Below are 26,086 nucleotides of genomic sequence, written 5' to 3' on the forward strand. Positions count from 1 at the left end.
ATTGTCGCTGCTTTACGAGCGCCATTGACAGGTGAAAAAATACGCAGAATTGAAGTCTGCTGGTGATGGCGCGATATGTAATCAATTTATCACGGTAGCTGTTGCCAAGCAGTCTGTAAGAATTGTAATTCGTTCAATTAGGTATACAATTATACATAAATTGTGCAGACCTTACATATATATATATATATGTGTATATGTACGATGAGTAAGGTATAATCTTCGGATGTGTGAACATCACACACCTGAAGTCTGCCCATAATTGTTCGAATATTATATAGCCGGGTTGCGTAATGCCGAGTTGTTAAAATTGTGTACGGAGCAAGTGATGTTTGGGAAAATCGTACGTATCGTATTTCAACTCCTCTTTATTACAGTTTTTATACCGCGTCTTTTATACTTATCATCAATTAGAAACGATTTTATTTTTTATCAAGAGACGTATATCTGGATATAATGAAATACCTAAGTGTTTTTTTGTTATTATCAAATTTTAGCTGACACCGAGCTCAATAATGATGGGTGGAAATTTGTTAACGGTTAACAAATTATATTTGGTTGAAATAAAATTTGATAATAATAACGAAACATTCATTTCGCTATATCCTAATATACGTTTGTTAACAATGAATAAACTCTTTTCTCCGTGCATTAATTATTTGTTCCGAATATTTGGATGAAGGTTCTCTTCGAATGTTTATTCGTATATTTATCTCGTTATTATACATATACAGATTTGGCAGTTGTATTTTCCATGTCAGGGAAATTTTTTTTGTTTTACAATTCGGATCACAATCGCAGTGAAATGTTTTTTCTTCACGTTATATGGTTCATCTATTCAGTTTCCATGAAGACTTCACGGATTATTTTTGTTTCGTGAAAACGGGATGAAATTTTACGAAATCGATGTACCTGTAATATATATTTTAGGACGGGTTCTAAAAAAATGTCTTTTTTGCTCTTACTCCCTGAAATGTTAGTGTTCGATGGAAAAACAAATCCTCCCGAAAGATGAGCTGTTTAGCTCAATTCTAACAGGTCGCTTTTTAATTTTTATTTCCTATTCATTTAACATGGGAAAATTTCACTTTCCGGTAAAATTTAAAATACTCGTGAAGTATTCAATATTTTTCAAATTCACGAATAGATCCCAGCAGCTAATTTTTCATGATTTCCAAACCTCTATAACAAAGCATAGTCATCGTCATTAAGAAACTACCGATTTTCTCTGTTTCGATAAAAATCGGTAGTTTTTAGATGACTGTAATACGTGTAATATGTGTCCTAACGATGATAACTGTACTTCGTTATAGATTTTTGGAAAGCTCGTAGAATCAGCTGTAAAGATCTACGCATGATATTGAAAAACAATTAATAGTTTACGGATATTTTAACTTTTAACGATAAGTGAAACTTTTCCATGTTAAACAAACAGGAAATGAAAACTTAAGGACCGACCTGTTAGACTTGAGCTGGAGACCTCATCTTTCGGGCGAATCCTTTTCTTTCAAACACTAACATTTCGGGTGGTAAGAACGAAAAAAAACTTTTTATTTTAACAAAAGTGTGTTTTATGCGTACACACGTATACATATTGTAACTTCGAGTAACAAGAGAATAAAAGGGTTCTTTGATAATGAATTGAATGCAGTGAAACACAGAAAATATATTGGTATAATTATATAATATATATCGGAATGCCGTTCCGATCACAATTGTTATACCTACACCCTTAATTGCTACACATCGTTTAAGTATCCTATAATTTAATTGAGGCTGCTCGATTGTTCTTATATTACAAGAAGAAAGAAAAACTCTTTCGAACATTGTAAAGAAGTTGACGATGCATTTTGTACAACTCTTCCAAATCAAATCTCTCTGCACAAAATTTTTCTCCGCACAAATGTTGAAGATATATAAATTGCTGTTAAAATTCGCTGTCAGATATTTTTCTTCACCGTGATGCACCGGGCACAAAATACGGACATGCATGCATCTACGTATATGTACGTATGCAGTGCCTTCTTCCAATCCGTAACACGTATGATTATATATATTATACATTGTGTGTGTGCAATCCACGGGTGCAGATGTTAGTCGTGTACCTCCGTTGACATAATACGTCATTGCGACGTATTGTCAGACTCATAAATAATCCTCCCATGTACGAGTATACTACGTTCGTACGTACGTTACGTACCTATGAACTCCGGAGACGCGGTAGACGCGGAGGTTATTGGCCCGCGTATATAAGTCTGGCGAAAAGAGGATGCAGCTGCTGTTGCTGCTGTTGCACAACTCCGACTTGGACGTATATTTTCTTTTCATTTTCATACGACTTCGTGCCTATTTTTTTTTATCCTTGCACTTTCCCTCGAACAGATATATATATTATACAAGTATATTATATGCGTATACCTGGCTGTATACGCTCTACAATGCGTAATATACCTACTTACAACACGTTTGAATTTTCCGGCAAGAGTTAAGACACTCGAGGAGGTTGAAAATTGTCGAACGAAGCCGGCGAGCTTTCTGCCCGAAGGGGTGGAGAGTGGAAATAAAGCAAAACCAGGGTCGAGGCCTGACCCCGGGGCTTCGCGATGCATCCGTGTGTGCATCGGTGCTTGGTTGAGCAGAAAATAATACGATCGTCGGGCGCGTTCTGCTCTCTCGTGATTAACCTTTTAATGAGCTTTTCAAAGACGTCGTTGTTACACGATTCCTCGTTTTTTATAATCTTAATTGCCCCAGGGGATATATTAATCTTCGCGGTATTATTCGAACAAAAATTCGCAAACAATTCTTACTCGCTATCTCTCTATATCTCTCCCTTGCAAATGTATGGAAAAATAATTATTGTTCTCTTTCAACGTGAAGTAAAAGATGAAACTACAGCCACTAAATTTTCACCACACGAATGCGTATAATAATTAATACGTGATATAAGAAAGACGTTAATTTCGTCTCTGCTTGTCGACTGACAACTAGGTCATATAGGATCAATAATCTTGAGTTCGAGTATATATTTGCACATATATATATATATATACATATAATACAAGTGCCTGCAGTGTGTTCGTTCAATTACGTAAAAATCAAGGTTTGATCGTTCTTTTTCAAACTGACCCGATTGTCATTGTTCTAAGGTTTCAGGTTGATTGTTCATTCAATCTCAATTGAGGACTGCATTCCCATGTATGTGTCGAGACGATAATGATGATAATAATATATACATGCAGCGGAGCTACGTACAATAATAGTTGTACATACATTTGTAATAAAGGAGAGTGTCAAAAAATAAGGATCATAGGGACTGACTCTCGCCGTTTACAATTATAGTTCGAAAGAAAGGAAATGAAAAGGCATATTCAATACCTCGTTGATTGTACACTTTTTAAATATATATAATACTTTTAAGAAATTTCTTTCCTCAATTTCGAAAATCTAATACAGTTATGTTACACTAAATTCTACACATCGAGTTTTGAAAAATCTATATCTGCTGCCTGTAATTATGATGAAATTCTCGGTCAGGTTTGAGTATCTTTTGTTTTTCTTCTTCTTCACACTTCATTCCACACATGCAAATATATTGCAATAGCTGTGACACGAGCAGAATAATTGGCTCAACGCGGGATGAAATCAGATCAGAAAACCGTACGACGGTCGGTACACTACAAGTGCATATATTGGTATGCATCCATACATATGTATATATAATGTATATATATATATATATATATACGAGAGTCGAGTCGTACAATTATACGCCCATGATATAACAAGCCTGGAAATTACCGTTTATGTCATATATCGTATAAATTTTCTTGCTTGTTTGTAGATATATCTTGTGTATACCTACCGTACGTAATAGATTATTTGCGCAAATTGCGCTACTACGTTACACATTATTTTTCAATCGAAATGAAATTACGTGCCAATCGACACGTAGGCTCGTGGACTAAACGAGAGAATAGTTAAAAAAAAAAAAAATAAAAAAGACAAAAAAATTGGGATCGATGTTGACTTCGTTTCGGTAAATATTAGGATACTAAACGAGCGGCAAACTAGAAATGGACGGATCATTAATTTACGTCTCATCGCGTTGTGCGGACCGTAAAGCCATTTTCTTATAAACTCGGAGGGAAGGCACGTCACGTAGACGATTTACGCGATCTATATATTGGCGAAACTGTTCATCCGCGAAAAGCTGCAATTCGTCTCGTCTCTTATCTATTGTACATACACACATATATACAGAGTAGTATCTGACAAATTATATACACGCACGCAATGTAAAATCGTTTTGTTTATTTTTCTTATTCTCGTCTACGTTTCTTCCTTTTAGTTTTTACTTACATTTTTTTCTTTTAAATCTATATTATACCGTGCATCTTTTCCTCCCCAGCGTATACGTAACACGACTGCAAAATATTCTTTGTCTCGGCTGCTGCAATTGGAACGTGTTTTCTTTTTTTTACTGTTGTATGTGAAAAATAATTGATATCAGTAACTTGTCGTATGCGCAATAGCCGCAATTAACTCACGTCCGGTAATCTCACTTTATATATATATATATATGTGTGTGTACATATATACACACACGTTGTAAAGTATTCATATGTATGTTACATGCATGTGTGATAGATACGCGAGAAAAATGTGCGGGTGCAGATATCATGTAAATTTCATTATACACAAGGTTACACACGCACACTATTATTATACTTATCGTCAACTATTTTTTACACATTTACGCAGTTTAAAATGTTATTATCGCGCGTGCGTTATACAGAGATATAAATATAAATATATATATTGTGTATGTAAATTATACATACGAGACGCAGCGATTATCTCGTTCTGCTTGGGTATTTGTGTATACATATACGTGCGGATAAACATTGTGCTAATTATGGGCATAATAATTCATAGTGAACCGAGTTCCCGAATCGATAACGTCTGCAGTCCTGTAATACAAGCCTCGGGTCTGCCTCTGCATATGCTGCTTTTTATCACGTGTAGGTACAGTTGAAACGCGTGTCGAATGTCGTTTCCCTGAGTATTTTATCAAGACGCCCTAAATTATAACACTTATTGCGGCGGAGAGAACTTATTACAATTTTCATCGAAATATACTATCGCACATTTTCTCATTATCAAAGTTTCAGAATTCTGCACAACAAACAAGTCCGTTCCAGAATAAATATATCATAATAGGTATGTTTATTATTATTGGACAGAAAGTAATTAAACGGACTTAATTACATCGCGAGAACGAATAAAATTTTTTATTTCAATAAAAGTTTAAACAGATATCGGAAGTGATTATTTTGTTCTTGATCCTAAAATTATTACATCCATCTAATCACGAAACGCTAATTAATTTTTTTACTTTCGTACATATATTTCGATTCAATTTAAATTCACCAACTTATTTGTAAATACGATATAACGTATTTTTGGTAATTATATCGATGATTCGACTTTAAATTCGAAGCCTAACGCTCAGACATCCTATCTTTTATTTCAAAATTCTTTTATTTTACATTCAAAGGCCGGTCATCGCGAGATTATTTTCAAATTCGTTGTACTCGTTGGAAACAAATCACTTTGCGCATAATGATTGCCAAGGGGCGAGTTAATTAAAGCTAACCCGAGGCATGTGTAATTATACTTTCGAATCTTTAATTAAAGCAAACAGTTTTTAACCTTTAAAATAAGGTAAAATACTTTGCAGCGCGTTTTGCGCGTCAGCCTCTTTCGTGCAATTCTTTTTTTCCGTATCCGAATTTATTCGAACTCACGACGATGCGTTTAATCCAATTCTTTCGTCAGCGGTCTCGGTTTTCCGTTCGACGGTATGTATATGTATATTTATATGTATATGCAATTCCCGTTTTGTCAGCACTTCGCAAATACAACTGGGCCACGTGGCCGTTGCGTGCAGGCTATAATCTCTGAAATACCTATTTCGGGATGCGTGTAAACTCGATGTTGCTAAATGTATATATATATATATATGGACTTGAGAATGCTTCGGCTGTTTCACATTCAGAACGTTTTTTTTTTATCTATCATAAGCGCGATGTTATTTTCATTCTACGGATCATCGTCATGGTCATGATGATGATCATGTTCGCGATTGCTTACAGTCTGTGTCTACGACACGAATAAAAAAATCTGTAAAGAAACAAGTTGCAATAATGTCAGATATAGATTTTCGATTCTTGATATTATTATAATAACAATTGTAATTGTATAGATGCATTAAGTGCAAAGCTCGATGCATCAACTGCAACGTATCGGGATTTTCTTTCAGGTTCGAAGATACAGTGCAAAAAGAAAAAAGGTTTCGTAACGCGAGACACAAGTTTATCACCCTGATGATTAATGAAATAAGAGGGATTATCCGTTCGTAATCCGCAAAAGCGTTATCCGGGTTCCCAGACACCTGGAATACCTGGAAATGTCTGGGAATTTAAAAGCGGTCATGGAAAACCCGAGAATTGTCAGGGATTTTTTGTTTTTTTTTTTTGGAATTTGACTTGAATTTCAACCGAATACAGAGTTAATAGGCTAAACGATTTAGGTTTTAGTAACTTTCTTATCGTTAGGTCCTGGAAAACCTGGAAACGTAATGGAATTGGTTTTTTCTCCAAAATTTGCGGCCAGCCTAATTAACGTCGTCTAATACGCAGAGTACTATTATAGAAACAGTAACGACATTTAGGAAAATTTCAATTTCTTATAACGGGTGTGCGAATATCACGTATACATACACACACGTATAATCGATAAGGTATCGCGGCTTTCGTCATCTTTGTTGCGATACGTTATAACGGTCGAAAGTACCTACGTACCGATTTTTCTGGATCGCCGGTTGCATAACGAATACAAAAGTCCGTCCGCGATACGATCAGCTGTTGATAAGCTCAATAATTACCAAAGTGAAGGAAACGTGAGTGACGGTGCAGACTGCGGGGCGGTCGATAAGCAAGTCCGTGCGTATTATACATTTTTCAATTTGTTATCGTTCAACGGTAGGAATTCATGATACAGGCACAACAAGGAGGCTGCAAGAGAATTCGTTAACAGCAATCATTTCGGTTGAAACGTGTAATATAAAGGAAAATACGGCCTGAGAGGAAACAAAATTTCACTTGAATCCAAAATACGAAATGGCAATAAACTTGATTTATGATATATGAAATACTTAATCATTTTTTAAACACAAAAAAAATCGAATGCGGGTAGCTGCGTTTTTATTTTTATTGTCGAAAAGCTGAAAATTTTCCTCCGCGATTGCCAGGCGGGTCGTTTTTTCCATCTTCTCTTCTTCCTCTCTCAACAGGTGTATCGATGTGTTCGACACTATACACGCGCGTCGAAGCTTGCGAAATCTTTACAGCAACAAACCGGGCGTCTCGCAGTTAGAATAATGTACGTACGTTATACATATATATAAATAGATGCATATCGCAATGTCGGAGGTGAATCACGCAGTGCGCGCGAATTTTATCGCAAATTTTTTTCACCGCTCATTTGCTTCGTTATCAATATGTAGGTACACGCGCGATAACCTTTTTTTTTATCTTCTGTCATCTGCTGTGTCAAAGTCCATTACGAAAAAGAAAATAAATATACACACAGCATTTTGTTACTGTTACCAAATATGGCGAAAGAAATGTGTTTTTATCAGGTTCATTTTTTTTCCATTGAAACGAATATGAGTTCACTCATCGATGAAATTTTTTCTTTTTCCCTCGATCACTGGTTCACGTTGAGTCAAATGATGGATCATATATGTGTATGTATGTGTACGTATTACTTTGAATCAAAGAAAGACATTAATGCTTTTACCACATTTGGTAAGGTCAGCGAAACTTTTCTCTCTTTCCACATCGCGTTAATTTATACGTCCATGTATACACATATGTCACACACACACACACATATATATATATATACGTATGTATTATATTAGTCATAAAATCTCCATATTTTAATAGGTGTCAAAAATTTTGTTATACTTCATAAGTTTTTTCGAAATTTTTCAGTTTTTACAAAGTGGGGGTTCTTGTTTCAAGTTTTTAAATCATACTTCAGATATTCTGGGTGGAAAAGAAATCTAAAAAAAAATTGATATTGGATTTTTCGTAATGTACATTAATAAAAAAAAAATTATAAAAACAATCTGAGAAATCGATGTAGAATCTTGATAGAGATGTACATGGAATGCCCCATTGTATATCTATCCGTAAATCTTGTAATTACATAAATTTTCCACAATACAAAGTACACGTGTATTACATGTACGTATTGTATAATTGCGTATACATACTGACATAAATGTGCCGCAGGCTGCCATTTGTATAATACAATATAACTTTTACAACAATACGAATAAAGCTCACTCGCGACGGTGTGAAAGCAGTCGTGGAATTGTGTGTTCAGCGCGCAACCTTGAGGGCGGCGAATCTATTATGCATCTACATTCTATTATACATGTACCTGTAATACTTGCGCACTTCGGAGAAAACTGTACAATGGAAAACGGTTACGAGAAAGCCGTGGCTCGGTGGCGTGTAATTGGTATACCTACTTCACATTATTACAGGTAGACTCTTGTCGAGGTTTTCTATGAAAGAGAAAAATTTTTTTTCATTCTCAACGCACGCGGTTGCTCAAGTTTATTTTCCATTACAAGTATTTAGTATTATATGTACCTATATGTATATATATATACACATACATATATATATATATACATATGCCATTTAAACCAGTTATACACGTTTTTAACACGTAACATGTACATGTGTACATGTATAAACACAAATACTGACAGCGTTACGCGTGAAGTACGCGTAATACGTGTACAATACTGGGTCAACAGTGATATATGATGATTTTTTTTTTCTCAAGTTCAAAGTTAAACAAACGGCTAGACTGCACCAGAGTCTCTCGTCACCTTCGTATCAACGTAATAGTTTTCAACCGCTCCTTTAGCACTTGGAAATTTCAATATCACGATCGTCGTTCCTACGCATGAATTGATCAATTCCGCTAAACCGAATGAAAATAGACGATTTACAATACGCGTTCTAAATTCTTTCTTCGTCAGCTTTTCAGGCATTATACCGTATGAACTATGTACACACATGTAAAAGCTAGATACGTATCGTGATTCGAGGAAGTATGTACAAGTTTATAGAAAGAAAACGCGGCACACACTCGTCCAAGCATAATCTATGCAACGTAATATATATTGCACATGTCGCAGCTACTGTAATTGACGAAATTATATCCTGTTATAATCCGCGTACGCATCTGTGTATTAGATTATGTACACGCACTTGCATCATCATCGTCGTCGTCGTCATACGTCGCATGACAACCGCGCGGCGTTTTTTCTTTGTTCAGACAACATCGAGAGGTCTGCAAGCCGCGGGCGGAGATCGGTTTTTCTCGCTTAAAAGTAAGCGGTTCACCGCGGCGCGGAGAGGAGGGAGGGAAATACAAGCAGCTCTCTCTCTCTCTCTCTCTCTTTCTCTCTATCTCTCTCTCACACCCAGTCTGCGGAGTGGAGGCGAGCACGTGGTTATCAGCTGATTGGTTACAGCCGAGCGAAATACGCGTGGTTCGGCCGAGCGAGACTCTGCCGAACGTCAGTAACGTCAGTTGCCAATTGTACTGCCAGCCCACGGGACGCGGGCATCGTGAAAAAGTGATTCTACACTCTCTCTCTCTCTCTCTCTCTCTCTCTCTCTCTTACTCTCCCTGCGATAACAGATATCACAGGCACACCTGAAACGTACCTTCTATACACTCTACGCTTATTATCCACGCCTGAGTCAAGATTTGTCGTTGGGTATACGTTACAGGTACTGACAATTCTAACAGCGTGCGTAGTTGGTTGAATTTAGTTTTCGAATTCGCGGTCTTACAGACGAGTTTTAATAATATATATATATATATAGACATAGTGTTGGTAAATCGAGTGCTTTTTATCACCGCATCGGACGCATTCTGGATACAACGTAATCCGCCTGGTAGGTGATCAATTTTTTATTTTGTTTGTTCGTTTTCCTTCTCATAAAAATATTGGAAACTGAAGATGTGTGTGTGAAAGAAAAAAAAAAAAAAAAAAGAAAAAATTTACACCCGCGAATCCTCTCTTATATCGTTACCTATTTCGCAGAGTATAAATATATCATGCGCGTATTACACGCGTGATGAATTTATCGTTGTCGAGAAAAGTGCGGAACGTTGATTTAGAAATTATTAATTACAGCACGTATTTTTACTCACTTGTCTCCGACAATAAGAAGATTTAATTTCTGACTGTTTAAGTTTTGGCTTTATGGAAATTAAAATCTCGCTGCACGATTTTCATCGTCGATAAAATAGGGAATGAGCGATATAAAGTATAGAGACGAAAAACAATAAGAAACGTTCAACTCTAATCGGTTTCACACGTGTGCACCAAGTATTTTATCGTCTTGCGTTATACGTATAATATGCTGCGCGTTACGTGCACGCGTATAACCCGTATAATGAATTTTAACAAGTGTAGGTATTTCGCTGAAAGAATGAAATTCTTTGTCCCTTTATGCCGAGCGACGGCGCGTGTAATGTTATATTGCACGTCGAAACGCTTTGCGAATAACGCGTATTGTAGGTAAAAACGTATAATGTATGTGTGGGTATATACGCCTGGAATTTGTTCTCTGCCAGATAAAAGAAACACAAAGCCAGATACGTTTAACACACGTTTTACACAGTGTAAATATACGTGCGTGTGCGTGTGTATAAACATACATACATACATACATATTCTTCAATATGTAATTCAATAATTTTCTATACCTTTCGTATAATTCAAGTCGCGACGATCTTCTCGTTTAATTTCAATCGCGGGAATAGAAGAGAAAGATATTAGGCACGTGCAACCCTGCGAGACTTGATTACCGCGATTTTATTTATCACGTTATACATACGCACGCGCATCATGTGTATATAACGTGTTGGTATATGTGTAACACTGGGTCACCGAGGCTGTGGAATTAACGACGAATGCGAGGATCGTTTGTGATACGAGTAGCGAGTATAACGAGTTGAGGATAGACGTAAAACATGAGTTGTATTTGCGTGTGTATGTGTGGCTACTGTATACAGCGTAGATTTTATTAATTCTCTAATTAATTAGCGATACGATAATACGCTGTGATAAAATATTCAGTCATAACAATAAATTGGCAAATTCCTGCGTATGCGTGTGTACGCGTATACCTGGATATTGTAAACAAAACAATACCCGATAACACGACATACCGACAATAAATACAACAATGACGAAACCTGTTTAATTATCCGGCCCTCCGTTCCTCAGACACGCGCGATTCTTTCTATTCGCTCTAACCCGACACCGCTAAAGACGAGTTTCAGTCATAACTAGCCTTTGTTTCACGCCTACGGCGTCATTATACGCTGGCTTATGTCAACGAGTGCTTTGTTTCTCATATTGTACCGCACGTTTGGAAAACGATTGGTGTATCGTATGTATGGGATGTGGGTGTACGTATACACGTGCGACGAGGAACGTCATCGATGTAATAATTAAGCGCGCGGTGCAATTGTTGTGTGATTTATTTATTCCTATTTGTTATTTTTTTTTTTTAATTTCTTTTATTTTTCGTTGGATAGAAAAAAGTGGGGTGGATAACGAACATCTGCGATTTAGCGAATATCTGTACAAACTCTATTTAAATAGATAAACTCCTTTGACGGTTTTAAAACGGTAGTAAAAATCTTTCGCAATTTATATTTATTTTAGTTGAATTTTTATCTTATTCTAATTATTTGGAAATAACGTTTCGATCTCAAGTCTACGCGTTTTATCATCGTGATTCACGATTCTTGTTACTAATTTTTCGCCCGTCTTATCGGTCGTTGTGAACGAACTGTACGTAACAAGTTTTTTGCGCCCTTGTCATTAGCGCGGTGCAATAAAATCGCGATGTGAATATTCCAAGAGCATGTAATATTGTGCTAAGAAAAACTTCCTCTTCCGCAGCCGAATCTTTCATGCATAATTGTTATTCATACACGAACGAAAGATTATTTTTAAAGGATTATAATGTATTGCAATATATGGATAGCAGAAAAAAAAATCGGCAGAATTACGCGTCGCCATTTATATTATTAATATTTATTTATACCTGCTCGTTACAAGCGTGTAAAGTTGCAGGGAAAAAATTCGTAGCCTGATCGCGTCTCGGCAATTTTTGAAAAAAATTGAAAAGACCTTCGTGCGGTCGAAGGTGCAGCGAAAAAACAAAGTCTAGCCATTATAAATTGCAGGAATGTGAAAAAATTAATTATTTGCAACGATATAAATAATCTCGTCTTAAATTTTTCACGGTTACGCATAAATATGTACGTATATACGTGCATACGTGTTTTTACACGACAGGTTCACACGTGTGTAATCATCGCACCTGCAGCCGCCTGGGACGCGATGATTTGCATAAATGCTGCGGTCTGGCCGTCGAATAATGGTATATATGTATATATATATATTTAAAATATGTGTGTGTACGGTACATATATATATTATATACTCGTAAAATCGATTTGACCCAGTTAGCGTAATTACGTTATTATAACGTATATTACCGAGATAAAGAGAAACCCCGTTAATGGACGTAGAAATTAGTCACGGGCAACGCGGATCCTTCGTGATTCACACTCACATGAACCGCAACCCATGCGTGGCTTTTATGCATGTAGGTATACTTACATTATACATATATTATATTATATTGCGTTACGTGCGTACTGACCTTCGTTCGAAATAGAAAGAAAGAAAGAAAGAAAGAAAGAAACAATGAGCCAGAGAGAGAGAGAGAGAGAGAGAGAGAGAGAAAGGGAAAGATAAAATGAGAGATTATCGATTCCTCCTTCAACTCGAAGTTCCTATCGCGTGTACCATGTCCTCGCAGCAATTTACGCGACCAATTCACTTCGTACGTATTACATTATACCTCTACACGCGTGTATTCATATGTAAGATATTGCATGGCACCCACACGCATTTCACGCGGCGAACCTGCTGCAGCATATATGCAGATACAATTATACCTATACTCGATGTACATTGCACGCGTATAACGAGTGCAACAAGTGCGTTGCGAAACGAGACGTTTGTTCACACGCGCAATGAAACGTGTTTCTTTTTTTTTTTTCTTTTTTTTTGCCAATTTTTATTTACGAATGTATCACAGTTAGGAATTACTACAAGAGAAACGTGTTTTACCTTACAGTGATATGTTTATACGAGTAAACGGTGCGCGTGTGTATAGGATCCGTTCTCAAGCGATATATTTACCACAGCTTGCTGTTGCAAACATTTTTTAAGGTGAACACAAAAGGTGCGATAGATGAAAAGTACGGGGTATTTCTGCAGCTTACATGTTTTTACTCATCCGCTCGTCGCGTCGTTATAACGCTAGACGATTACTCGCTTGAAACTTCACTGCAATTGTGCCGCTCGATCGTCTTGATACGTACGTATATCTAAACTGAAACAATTTTTCTTTCTTGAAATTTTTTCATCGTCTGCAACATATTTCTTTATCGTATCGCGTCGTATTGCAATACACGGTACAGATTTTAATATACAATTTTTGTTGATTTCTGCGAGAGCGTTGCGTCATCGCTAAAATAATCGCCTGTGTATTTTCTACTCTTGTAATTAATTATTATTATTATATAAATATGTTTGTACATATAGCGCACGAGAGGCGATTGAAAGATATACGCTCAGCTGTCGAAAAACCGCAGCGAGATTCCTACGCGTCTGAATAGTTTTCGATTAAACTGCTGGAAATCCGGCCGGTCGCATGTGAAATTTGCGATTTTTTCTGTGCTAGTGGTTGTTGTTTAACGGTAGTGGTGGTAGGGTAAGTAATAGCCGAGGAATGACAGATGCAGTGTAATACATGTACATTATTGTACATACATGCATACATAAAAGTATATAGTAATGCATAGAACCGCTACATGAATTTATGAAAAGTTTTTATACCGAAAGATAGAGTTGTGCCTCGTGAAATTTCAATCTTGTAACGACGATCGGCTCTTGACTGTAATCTAATTTTTTCAAAAAATTCCGAAGTCAGGACTGAATAACGTGGAAAATTTGCATCATCGATGCAGATACGCCCGAGTAACGATGATTTTTATTTTTCTTCTTCTCTTTCTTTTCTCTATTGCATTTTTCTAATATAGCAGAAAATACACACCGTCAAGCCCGCGACGTTTTAATAGGCGTCGAGAGCTTGTTTTTCCCGCCAATTTCAAGTACATACGTTGCAATTTAACGACGCAGATTAAGTATCATTGTATTTACACAGCGGCGATCAATTCATTTCCCAACACAACTCGGGCTTATCTCGATCGGAAGTGTTTACAAAAAAAATGCTAACTTTTCTCCCCACTTTTTCACGCGACAGGACCTGTTTCATCAACGAATTTAATGTCAACATTTTATAGGTAAACCAATTAAGTCTTGTTGATCGCGATTTTTCTCTCGCTTTATTATATATGTATACGTGACACATGTTTTGGCAAAGCGTAATAATTGTAACACGCAATACGCGTAACGTAAATATCGCTAAAGTGACGTATGCGGTGAGATGTTCCAACGAATGTTATACGTATTATTAATACACCTTCCTACGTAGAATCGCTTGGAAAAATATTATATAAATATTTTCAAAGCAGCATACATAACACATTACGTATCTGTACAGCGATAAGTTGAGATGGCTATAACTCGTATAATTTTAAGATATTTAAGGGAGAGAGGTGATGCGTAGTATTTTCAATGTTTGAATAGAAAAAATAACAAAATAAAATATAATTCAACGCTCTTGGTAAACATATTTTCGTCAATCAACGACATTAAGTCACATGTGTGATACTCGTACTCCATGTATGTACATACATCGATCGTCGCGCATCACCTGAGTCACTGTTATGTCTGTATAATATATATCTCATATAAAAACTGATATCGTAACGAATCGACGATTCCTTATAATATAGCATCTGTTGATCAAATCTACGACTATAGATGAATGAAGAAATAATAAACGACGCGTCGATAAGCCGGAATATCAATGGGCTGGCATATTATGCGTTATTGTACACATACGTTTGTTTACGAATAATGCGCATATCTAGTTTATCAAACTTGTATATACATATATAAGTACATGTCTACGTATCTGGTATAATCAGTGAATAGTTCGTCGATTTGAAGTTGCGTCATTACGTTTTACCGTAAGAATATATATATATATATATATATGTATATGTAAGATGTTTATTAAGGTGTTTCAAATGAAAAAACTTTTCGATTTTCGTTCGAGCGGACAAAGAAAATTCTTGCTCCTCGTCTAAAAAGAGGCCTCGAAAGTATTGGGCACTTTAGCACAAGTGTAAAGAGGAGCCGTTTGGATTTTTGTCATAAATAAATTGAGCAGTCGATTTTAGCACACATTTAGCATGAATTTTATTTTTTTTTTTAGACCGTAAACTATATTTTTGACATCCAACACGAGAAAATACTCGCGTAGTACGGTCGTCGAACATTAATTTGCATTTTTTATTTTCAATGTCAATTGAAAATAACGACTTACAAGAGCTGTCGAAAATTATTCTTGACTCCCAACTCAACCATAACGTTTACTTTCCTACTATCGCTTTTCAGGTCGGAAAAGTTATCATTGTGGTTGAGTAAACTTTTCTGCCGTATTTTTGGGAAAATATATATATATATATATATACTAGACGTTTACGGCTATAGCTTTAAGTCTCATGTTTTCTTGCATTCTTTTCTTCTTCATATTCTTCTTTCTAACGTATCGAAGGTGGAAAAAATTGTACGCATTATCAAACTTTTGGCGTATCGGGGAAAAAACGACGAGGAGCTATTTACGTGTCGTCGAGCAAGTTCGGTAAGATATTCACGCGCGTATAACATGGTATACCATGTGCGTAGGATAATCGAACGAATGACAAATTTCTCAACGTCCACGTTTTTTTTTTCTTTCTTTCTTTCCTCATATCGCAGGTGCGCACAAGATATTCAACTTTGATTTCAAACTCGCTGCGGTATAAGATAATAATGCAAAATCTGGGAGATCGAAAGTTGAAACATTGTCGATTAGGGAGATTATTCACTTGACGCGAATATAGTCAATATTGGTATCGTATAGCATTACACATAGCTTACCGATCAAACCTCGAGCGAATTGATCGAGAATCGTTAATCAGTCTGGTTATACGGATGGTAACTGCCTGCGGGTTCACCGAATACTCCGAAAGACGACAAAAAAAAATTCCCCATTTTTACCCCTCATTCTCTGCATGATTTTTCGTCTCGGTACGCCGATTTCACGATCCTTGTTCCTTGATCATATCGTAGTTAGTAACGTCATCGTAACGATTCATGCCGAGATAAAAACTATCATTTCGCGATTTTGAAATTGTCTGTAATCCAGTAAACCGTAATAGAACATCTTAGTCTTTTAAAAATCACTTGAAAGTTGAGAAAATAATTTTTTCCCCAATGTTTCGTTACGATAACGTTACTGACTTCAACCTCGTGGCCCTTGACCTGATTTTGTCGATTTCATTACAATTCACGAATTCGAAGAAAGTCACATCGTAGTCGTTTTATTATTATTATTATTGTTGTTGTTGTTGTTGTTGTTGTTGTTATTATTTTGTCTCTCCGCAAATGTCAAGGAACAGAGTCGCCTCGGTTTTTTTCGTGAACGGACAACGCCAACGCGTTAAATAAAATTGAATCATCGCCGCTGCTCGATATTACGATCTCAACTGATCCAGGCACCGATGTCGAGGCTCGTGTCCTTCTACGCTGCCCCTATAATAATACAGTATCCTACGGTTCGTTACACACAAAAGGTCGTTGCGAAATCGCCACGCGTACTACCGTAATACATGCATACACTTATACGGTACTTTGTACGCGTAGCGGAGACACGGGGTACGTTGATCGTAAGTGACAAAGGCCTCGGTGCAGACTAGAGATCCTTGCGGTATAAATGCTCGCTGTAAGAAAGACCCTTGAACTCGTTGTAACGGTGCTCGCGAGTCAGGGTGATCCGAAATCCTCGACTCCACTCGCCTCGTTCGTTTCATTCACTTCGTTCGTTTATCACGCCATCGTGCCAACGTCGGAGCTTTCCTGTCGTATTAAAGTTTCGATCAGAATCAATCCTTTGCACGGCGTTCGTTTATTCGCGGTATAACGTCGACGCGATTAGAAGAATCCGATCGCGAGCTCGTTTTACGTTGGTAACATTGTCGTAACGAAACATTGGGGAGAAAATCACTGTTTTCTTAATTTTACAAGGATTTTTAAGGAACTCGTAATCAGATTTCGAAATATCAGTGCGTTTTGTTCCGCAACTGTTTACTGAGTTTCAGGCAGTTCTGAAATCGCGAAATAACCGTTTTTCCGACAACGCGTTACTAAACTTCAATGTGACGGAAAGAAAAATGTCATCTTTTCCGAGCGTATTTCCCTCGTCGTGTCAATTTCATTCTCGAAATTAGTCGACAACCGGAACGTTAGAGTTACGCTCGGTCTACCTACGCTGTACGGGTACGGGTCAGTGCGCTAAGGTCGCTGAACCTAACCTTTGAAAACAACCAACGACGATCCTCGGCCAATGGACAGCTTTCGTAGCTAAGCGACCACCGGCCGACTGCCTTCTTCTTTCCGGAACGCGCAGTGCGCCGAGTACCTGCACCTACACCTTCACCCTTCACCCTACACCCTTTACCTAACACCTCCAGACACACGACGATGCCCTTTCTAACACTAGAACTACCCAGATCAGTCAAAATGACTGATTTTACAATTTGATTTAAACATTCCTAATTCATGTTGTATTTTTGTACATAAATGAAAGTATTCAAAAGTACATTCATGACCGACAATGGTCATTGGAACCGAGTACATACGCGGAAAAATGTATTTCTTAGAATTTTGATTCTTCTCCTTTCATACCGCCTTAATTTTTCTACCATGAACCGATGAATTCTGTGACGTTTCTGATCGTTTTTCGAAATCTCTCACCAGTGGACACCGTGAAATTGGCCAAGTTTTGATGGCGAAGTGAACAAGTGTAGATGAATAAATTTTGACATAAAACTTTATCATGTAGTGTAGAATAATTGCAGCGAATATGTGAATACAACTATTAACTCTGTAGGTATATTATGACGCTGTGGCGGTAGAGGAGCAGATAATCGAGAGTGAAATGACCCCGCGATTCTTCCCAACTCCACCCTCGCCCTCCTATTCCTGTATGTACGTACGCGTAGGTGATGGCACTTCATTTCAGCGTCGCCATTAATCATCGTTTATACAAACTTCACCCCAGGCAACGATCATTATATATATATATATATAATCATATGTGTGTGCGTGTACATACGCGTATATAACGTCGCCTGCTCAATTTCGAAATCGTTAACGAAAATTTTGTAATCGAATTGAATTAAGTAATGCCGCAACGTATCGTTTCAAGGTTCGGTTGATTTTTGTTATCAAAATTTGTGTCTTCAATAATCCTGGTCAACTCGATTTATTCACAGATCTTTATACTCGGGATATTTTACAATTTTTTTTGTTTGTTCATATTTCTTTCTTTTTTCTACACGTAATATAACATATATATTACGCGTATGTCGTTTTTCGTAGATCAGCGCCGTTTAGTTACATCTCAACAATTAGACACAGTTGCTAAAATTAACAGCTTTCACTAAACGACACATATAAAATTACGCAGAAATACGGGTATTCCTGTTTTTGAATTCCATAATATTTTCATTTATCCTCTAGCTTATAGAAACCGTTCAGTTTTGAAACACATACGTACATACGTATACATGATACTGTTGCCATCGATGCGCTAAATCGTAAATAATACTCTCTCAAGTCTCGGTATTATCGTCGAATCGACTTTACAATAAGGGGTATATTATTAATGGTACATGTGAGAAAGAAGAAACGGCGTAAATAAATAAATATCAATGTTCGTTAAAATCGACAAGAATTTCGATACAATCATCGTCATCATCATCACATCTAGTACGATAACAACATTTTTTCTTTCCAACTTTTCGGATAGTTATTAACGGATCCATAACATGTTATTGATCATGCTCCGAGGTGTTTTCGACGTGCGTGCGAGCTAACACAACGCGTCTATCTCCGGTTGCACGTTGATACAAATTATGCGTTAAATGCCTACGTATTAACCTGTCGACCGGTAAAAAACTTACTGACGTTATACGGCTGTAGAACATGTACCGTCTTATACTCGCAGGTTGGCTTTGTTATTCATTTAATGTAACACGGTTTATTTTTACGTCTGTTGTATGTATTTTCTCTCTTTTTCGAGTACATGGAAGAAAGAAAGAGAGAGAGAAAGAGAAGTAGGGAGAAAAAAGTAGGGAAAGCAATTAAAGACGGGTGGCGTGAGTTTCCTCGGCTTATCTTCTCGCGTAAACTCGCGCCGGCGGCGATAAGACGTTGATAAAATGCTACGTTATACGTATATGTAGGTACATACGCGGCTCATCGATCGGTCGAGGGTGAAATGTAAGAGGCCCGTGAGTGAAAGTATAATATTTAAAGGGAGGGAGGAAATCGGAGAGGCTCGTCCGTGATAAAGTCTTCGTCAATTATAATTATTATCGATCACCTTTGGGAAAAATTCATTACCGTGTAAAAATAATTTCTGCAAGCTCCGTATGCCGTTATACGCACGTTATCATCCGTTGTATTTTTAAATTTCTCATCAATCATCGTTTAATTCTTTAACCGCAACAGGTATATGCGTACGGGCAATGATACGAGGCGAATAAACATCGGGGAAAATCTGCGGAGGGTTCGCGTTTGTTTTTGCAGCCGCCTTTTCATCCGGAAATAGATCTGGCTAATTACGGCTTGTGTATTCTCACACGCACACACGCACGCACGCACATTACCTACGCAATGGTTGGAATTTACTTTTGAAACATCATTTTATACAGTGACGCGGTGCACGGTGTTCGCCAAATTAAACAGCACACTTCTACGTTAAGTGTGTATGATTCGTGAACGTACAGTATTTTATACGCGTGAAAGAGAAGGCAGAATGTGCTTTTTGGCTTCATTTTCAACATTTCTTTTTCTTCCTCTTTTTTTTTCACAAGCCTTTTTTCGCCTTTGAGATACGTGCTCTTCGATAATTGGAGATATATATACGCGACAAGGTGGAAATCGATCAGGGCACCCCCTTAAGGGCTGAAGCAGCACCAGTAAACGAACCAACCATCTCCAGATTGGTCTCGGCGCGAAGTAGGAAGTCGGTTTTTGAAGAACTAGGGTGGAGGCGTAAGGGAATCCTGGAACTCCCGGGACCAGCCGGCAAATAAAAGTCGAGTCTTAAGTATTATCGACCCTACGAAACGTGGTACCCACACTTGTTTGCAGGGCAGCTTTTAAAACTCCCCGAACAAAGAACCGCGGACCGGAAACCGAGACGTCGACTTGAGGGCTGCCTGCCCTCCGCATAAACGGAATTGAAATCTTTACTCTCGTGCATCATTTTGCCGTGCAGTCTGCAGCGTGCACGCGCAGCTTTGCTTGCCAAATAACAAGGCGGACTGTTTTCGTTCACGTAATTTATACGTAATGTGTACGAAGAGAAAACTCGGCAGTCAAACGCACGGGCTGCAGTCCAGGAACCGTTGACGTTATCCAGTCCTCCGGCTCTGCGGGGGTCGATAACCGTTGTAGTCGTCGGCGGTGGGAAGTTTCACGGGGATACGGAAAACGCGGAGCTGCTCCTATTACGGCGGGGATTTTGCGGGACGAGGAGGGAACGGAACGGAACGGAACGAAACGAAACGGAACGGAACGGGCTCGGGTCGCCCGGTATTGATTGTCAGTTCATTCGCATTGCCGCGGACTGTGTTTACTTCGTTCCTTCGACTTTTTCCTAGTACTATTTTTACCCGACGCATATGATATATGCATATTAGGTATATACAAATATATACGGATACATGTTTTCCATTACGCAATTACTTTGACGAAAAAAAAAAAAGAAAAATCCAAAAAGCACGAAGTTAATTTCGATAATCGACGACTCTGAAAGAATTTGTATAAAGCTGACGATAATGATAATGATGCTCATCGTCATTCTCGTACCTTCCTATCTGTAATATTTATATTATACATGGTCATTGCACTCGTGACTACAACACAGGGGTATTATATTTATATACCTTATATACTTGATCTGCTGAGCATCAATATATAGCGATAAAAAGAATTACACTATTTTTCTTTCGTCTAGTCTGAACGAAATCTCCGAATTCCGGATTGAAAATTATATGACATTTAGAAAAAGGAAAGAAAAAAAGGAGCAATTTAAGACGGTGATCGGTTAATATTACAGTCATGTTTACGCATTTCTGCAGATTGTCACTAACTATTAACAAACTTCTTTTTTTCACTCTAACCTGGTTGATATATTTCTACATCGTTGATTATGATGGAAGAAAATATCCGACGTAGTAATATTTATTTTTTGGTATTCGACTTGCAATGAAAAAAATTATCCACTGATCCACGATAAGATGTCGAAAAATTTCGTATACTCACAACAGCAACAACAACAACAACAACAGTTCAAAATAAGCGATAACCGTGTATCACACCGGTGTTGTTACAAGTTATAACCAACTTTGTGATATTTTCGCACGATTATTATTATCGGGAATTTATGCAGTTGAGTAAAGTGTATAATTTGTCGTTTATAAATTTGTTCAGATGTGAGATACGCGTTGATCGTCCGGAATTTTCGTAGGTAAATTTAACTGCACTCAGCACGCCGAGATCGTACCTATAATATTGTAATTTTCTCCGCACGTAACGGAGAGCGGCGGCGCTCTCGGATGATCGTGAACCAAACCGCCTGCACAGCCACCGTCGAATAACAATCATCGGTCTTCACTCGTGCGTACCGACGCCTAAATACTTCTAAATACACGTAAACAGCCTTGCTGCACCACTTGGCGCGATGCCCGACGCGAGGAGAGAAATTATTTCGCGTACGCGAAGAATAAAGTGATACTACTTTCACAGACGAGGTTATTCGAACAGGAGAATTAAAAAAGGCTCCAATTACCGTTGAAAGATATTAAAAATATTTTTTACGCAACATTTTTCATGGCACATACATACTTTTTAAATAATATTTCGTTTTTCCGTTTGTCGAAATTGCATTTGCAGTCCTTTTTAATTCTCCTTATCCTTTGACAGAGGGAAAAAAAAACTCGTATCACCGATTCCCGGCTTATTATAACCTTGTTATAATTTATCTCTCGTTTTATCCCTCGTTTGTTTCGCCGGACGCTAATGAATGTTAACACTTTATATACGTTATACGTTGCATCATGCCGTGCGTCTATTATTGTTAACCTACGCTGGGACTTTGCAATATGGCGTGAAATGGCGACGCGACGGTCGCATGATCGCCAATTTGCAAGTTATATTAATAAGTCAATAAAAATTTTACACGCGAGCGAGCGCGGCGATGCGGTTTTTCATACTTTTGCACGGAATTACGATGTGTAAACCGTTTGGAAAATAGTCGTTAAATATGTACAATAGATATATGTTAAAACGGTATTGTAAAATACGCTTTTCGACGAAGAAGAAAACGGAAATTGGACTGTTATCGCTTTGTCAACACCGATATCTCGATACTTTATATTATACGTATAGATAGCCATGCGCACGTAACACGCATCAACGTGGAAATCCCTTTTTGACCGTACCTTCTGCCGCTATATAAGTACCCAATTATTTTCTGAGCGACCAGTTTTTCTAGCCAATAATTATAACACGTCTGTAACTCAGCTCAGTGTTCACTGTGTTTTTTTTTTTTTTTAATCTCTTTTCTTTTTTCTAATTAAATGAAAAATCGAGTATACAATCGAACGGCGGGTATTAGCTGTAATTGAAAAAAAAAGAAGCTATTGCTCGTTTGCGCAGTGATCCGAGTGCAGAATTGTTGCTAATTGATTAATTTAACGTAATTTTTCTTCTCCTGCAACCTTCTCCTGCGCCTGACGTACTAATTGCATGTTTTGCATTATACCCATGTTGTTCTCGCTTCTTCGCGGATAATATGAGCAATGAGAAACGAGACGTCGTCGTCTTTATACGACGGACAGGTAATTAACTATCGTCGATTCTAACGCGGACGTTGATCAATGAGCGACAGCGGGAGGAGTCGAGGAGCGAAGGTAAGAGAAGGGAAGAGACGACAGAACAGAAGTACGTTCGTGCCTGCCTGCCTGATTCTCGGAAGATTATTTTTTAAAATAGGATTTATTCAATCACCTCGCCGGCAAAGTCCCAGTCAAAGTTCTCAGTGCCAGAATCTTAGAATAGCTTTGCTGTATGTATATATTGTATATATATACAGATTTTGAACTTCGCGTGCTGTGCAATTCAAGGCAAAGGTCACCTTCGACAATTTTTACTCCCGCTCCCCGTCTCGTTGCTCTAGATTATAGAACCTGACATTTACGGGCGTAATTTCGAAATTTATCACACCCGTCTCCTAAACTCCACTTATAAATATAATTGTGAAAACAATGCCGATCATAATGTTACAAGTTTATTGTGCTAAACTAGAAATTGCAGAATTCTTACATAACTCTGTTATGGAAAGTTGTAAAGTTGCAAGATCAAAGAGACGCTATAATTTAACGAATATTCAAATATTTTTCTCTCTTTATGTAATAGAATTTTTCGTACGGTAAGAAAGGCGCAGGTACGGTGATGAGTAATGTTCATTAAGGGGTCTGCCCGTTAGCGTCGCTGGTCATTGGCACATAAAATTTGATCCAAAAGGAAGCTCGTTCCATTTTTTTGATTCCAAACAATAGCGATCCAGTGGAGAACCTATTGACGAACATTACCGCACGTAGCTTCGACTAAACCTTCCCCCAGAATTCCAAGCTTTCCTTGAACTCCGTGTAACATATAGAATTCCCGATTTACCGTCCGTTTAAAACCGCCAAAAACACCCCGTTATTTCGAAGGCTGCAGTAAGCTCGATTTAACCACCACCACCAATCCCTCCCCCAAAAAAGGGCAGATGCTCTCTCGTCAGATATATTCTTTGTTACATCGAGATTCGACATCTGTAAATCAATTGAAAAATACCTACATACGTGAAAAAAAAAAAATTGAATAAGAACAGAAAATTTATCTAGTTACGAATTCGCGTAATCGTTTTCAGTCTTGACGATATCTCTACATACATTATTTATTGGAAAAACAAAAAAAAAAAAAATGAAAAATGGTGGTTAAAAAAAAAATCGGTAACTCACGAGTGCTCTGGACACCGATGATTTACGTCACGTGTATACGTAAACACAGGTATATATATATATAAATGCAGCCAGAGGCAGGGATCCGAAAGCAGAGAGTCTCGAGCCGTGAGCGAGTGCTGTTTACACACTCATCTCGATCGAGTAAACCGATCAGTTTATTATCCTTCCTCCGAAACGTCGCCTCGTCCTGTTTGGTTCCCGGGTTGTTGTACGCTTCCAAAAAGTGTTACAGAAGTTTGGCAATCCCGCTCCCTCTATCTAACTATCTATCTATCTATCTATCTATCTCTCCGTCTCGTTTTACCCTCCCTGAAATTTTTCGGAAGGAAGAGAACGTCGTCGAGGGGGCTGCGTTCCTTCAAAAGTAGGAACGACGTCGGGCGTCCCCATTTGCGAGGGGGGTGGGGATCCCGTCCGGAGAATCGTCGGACGTCGAGGCCAGTATCGACACAAACTCGACGCGCAGGCGTCCCGCTGGCTGCCGAGTCTCAGGGGCGTCGCCTCACCCTTTTCGACGCCCGACACAAAGAGCTTGCCCACAAGCTCTTCTTGTTGCTAGGGGGCATTTCGTAGCGAACCGTGCAGGGCGACTCGCTTGTTCGACCGCCAACGCTGCGACGCGCGAAAACTTTCCAGGATGCAGTTGTGCGCTCTTCCGGATTCTCGAGTCCATCTCAATCACTCTGGGCGTGTTAGTAATGTAATATTTCGTTTTCAAATCGATCGTTGAGTCGAAATGGAATTTTAAGGTGGTAGAAGGAAACGATGCAGTCGAGTCAAGTATGGAAAGACGGGTCTTCTTTGAAATCGAATTATTTCGTGTAAATACGAATGACTCGATTGATTTCGAGGTTCGTTCGTATTGTACAAATGTCGAGTGAAGATGGATATTTTTATACCGTAACTTCGTCAACGATTCCAAAAGTATCTACATTGATCGTTTCCTTGGTGATTCAGATTGTCGATATTTAAATTCTGGTTTAATGAAAAGAAGCTGAAATCATCGCTTTTACATACGGTTCGTTACGGGAAGATTACATTCGACGCTTGGTCAAAAACTTGGCGCACAGAAATAATGATGATAGAAAAAAAAAAAAAAGAAGAAGTAAACATTACAACGAAACGAGAAAATTTGCCTACTTTTGCCAGTTATTACCCACGCTGTTGACGCAATGAACTAAACCGAAATATGGCCGAAAATAAAATTGTTATGCAAACAGAAATTGAGAATTTCCGTCGGAACGAAAATCGGAAGTGTGAAATCTGCGATCCCCGCGCTTCGGCGCCTATGACAGCAGCTGTTCGCCCAGCTGAGTTCTATCCCCACCACTAGTAATTGATGCTTCTCCTACCTTGCCGTCTTTACTCCCACTCCGAGTACTGTCAGCCAGTGTCAGCTGACGGCTGTCATTGCGGGTAGTTGCTGCCGCGGCTCCTCAAACGCAACACACGTTCAGGCGAGTGATTTTATTTATTTATTTATTTATTTTCCACTTCTGTTAACCACAATTACTTATCGTGACTAACGACGAAGATTTAATCCGATCCGATTTCCCGTTCACTTTAGTAGAAA

General features: G+C 38.1%; 2 protein-coding genes across 6 annotated transcripts in view; one reads left to right on the top strand and one right to left on the bottom strand.

The window, feature by feature from the left end:
* The window catches only part of LOC124212968 (aarF domain containing kinase 5), a 68,749-nt gene that overhangs the window by 20,420 nt on the left and 22,243 nt on the right, over positions 1 to 26,086 (bottom strand). The window contains exon 1 of one of the 2 annotated variants that reach the window (XM_069133858.1): positions 10,318 to 10,396. The exons of the other annotated variant lie outside the window; for it this stretch is intronic. The gene's annotated coding sequence lies outside the window, so the exon portion shown is untranslated. Of the gene's footprint in view, positions 1 to 10,317; positions 10,397 to 26,086 lie in introns of those variants that run through there. 2 annotated transcript variants of the gene reach the window in all.
* Positions 1 to 26,086, top strand: part of TP53INP (Tumor protein p53 inducible nuclear protein) — a 62,416-nt gene that overhangs the window by 15,253 nt on the left and 21,077 nt on the right. For 2 of the 4 annotated variants that reach the window (XM_069133859.1, XM_069133860.1), the window contains exon 1: positions 25,822 to 25,970. The exons of 1 other annotated variant lie outside the window; for it this stretch is intronic. The gene's annotated coding sequence lies outside the window, so the exon portion shown is untranslated. Of the gene's footprint in view, positions 1 to 9,693; positions 10,059 to 25,821; positions 25,971 to 26,086 lie in introns of those variants that run through there. One more of the 4 variants, XM_046613694.2, reaches the window with a different exon arrangement.

This window comes from Neodiprion pinetum, chromosome 2, assembly GCF_021155775.2.
Source record: "Neodiprion pinetum isolate iyNeoPine1 chromosome 2, iyNeoPine1.2, whole genome shotgun sequence".
Classification (NCBI taxonomy): domain Eukaryota; kingdom Metazoa; phylum Arthropoda; class Insecta; order Hymenoptera; family Diprionidae; genus Neodiprion; species Neodiprion pinetum.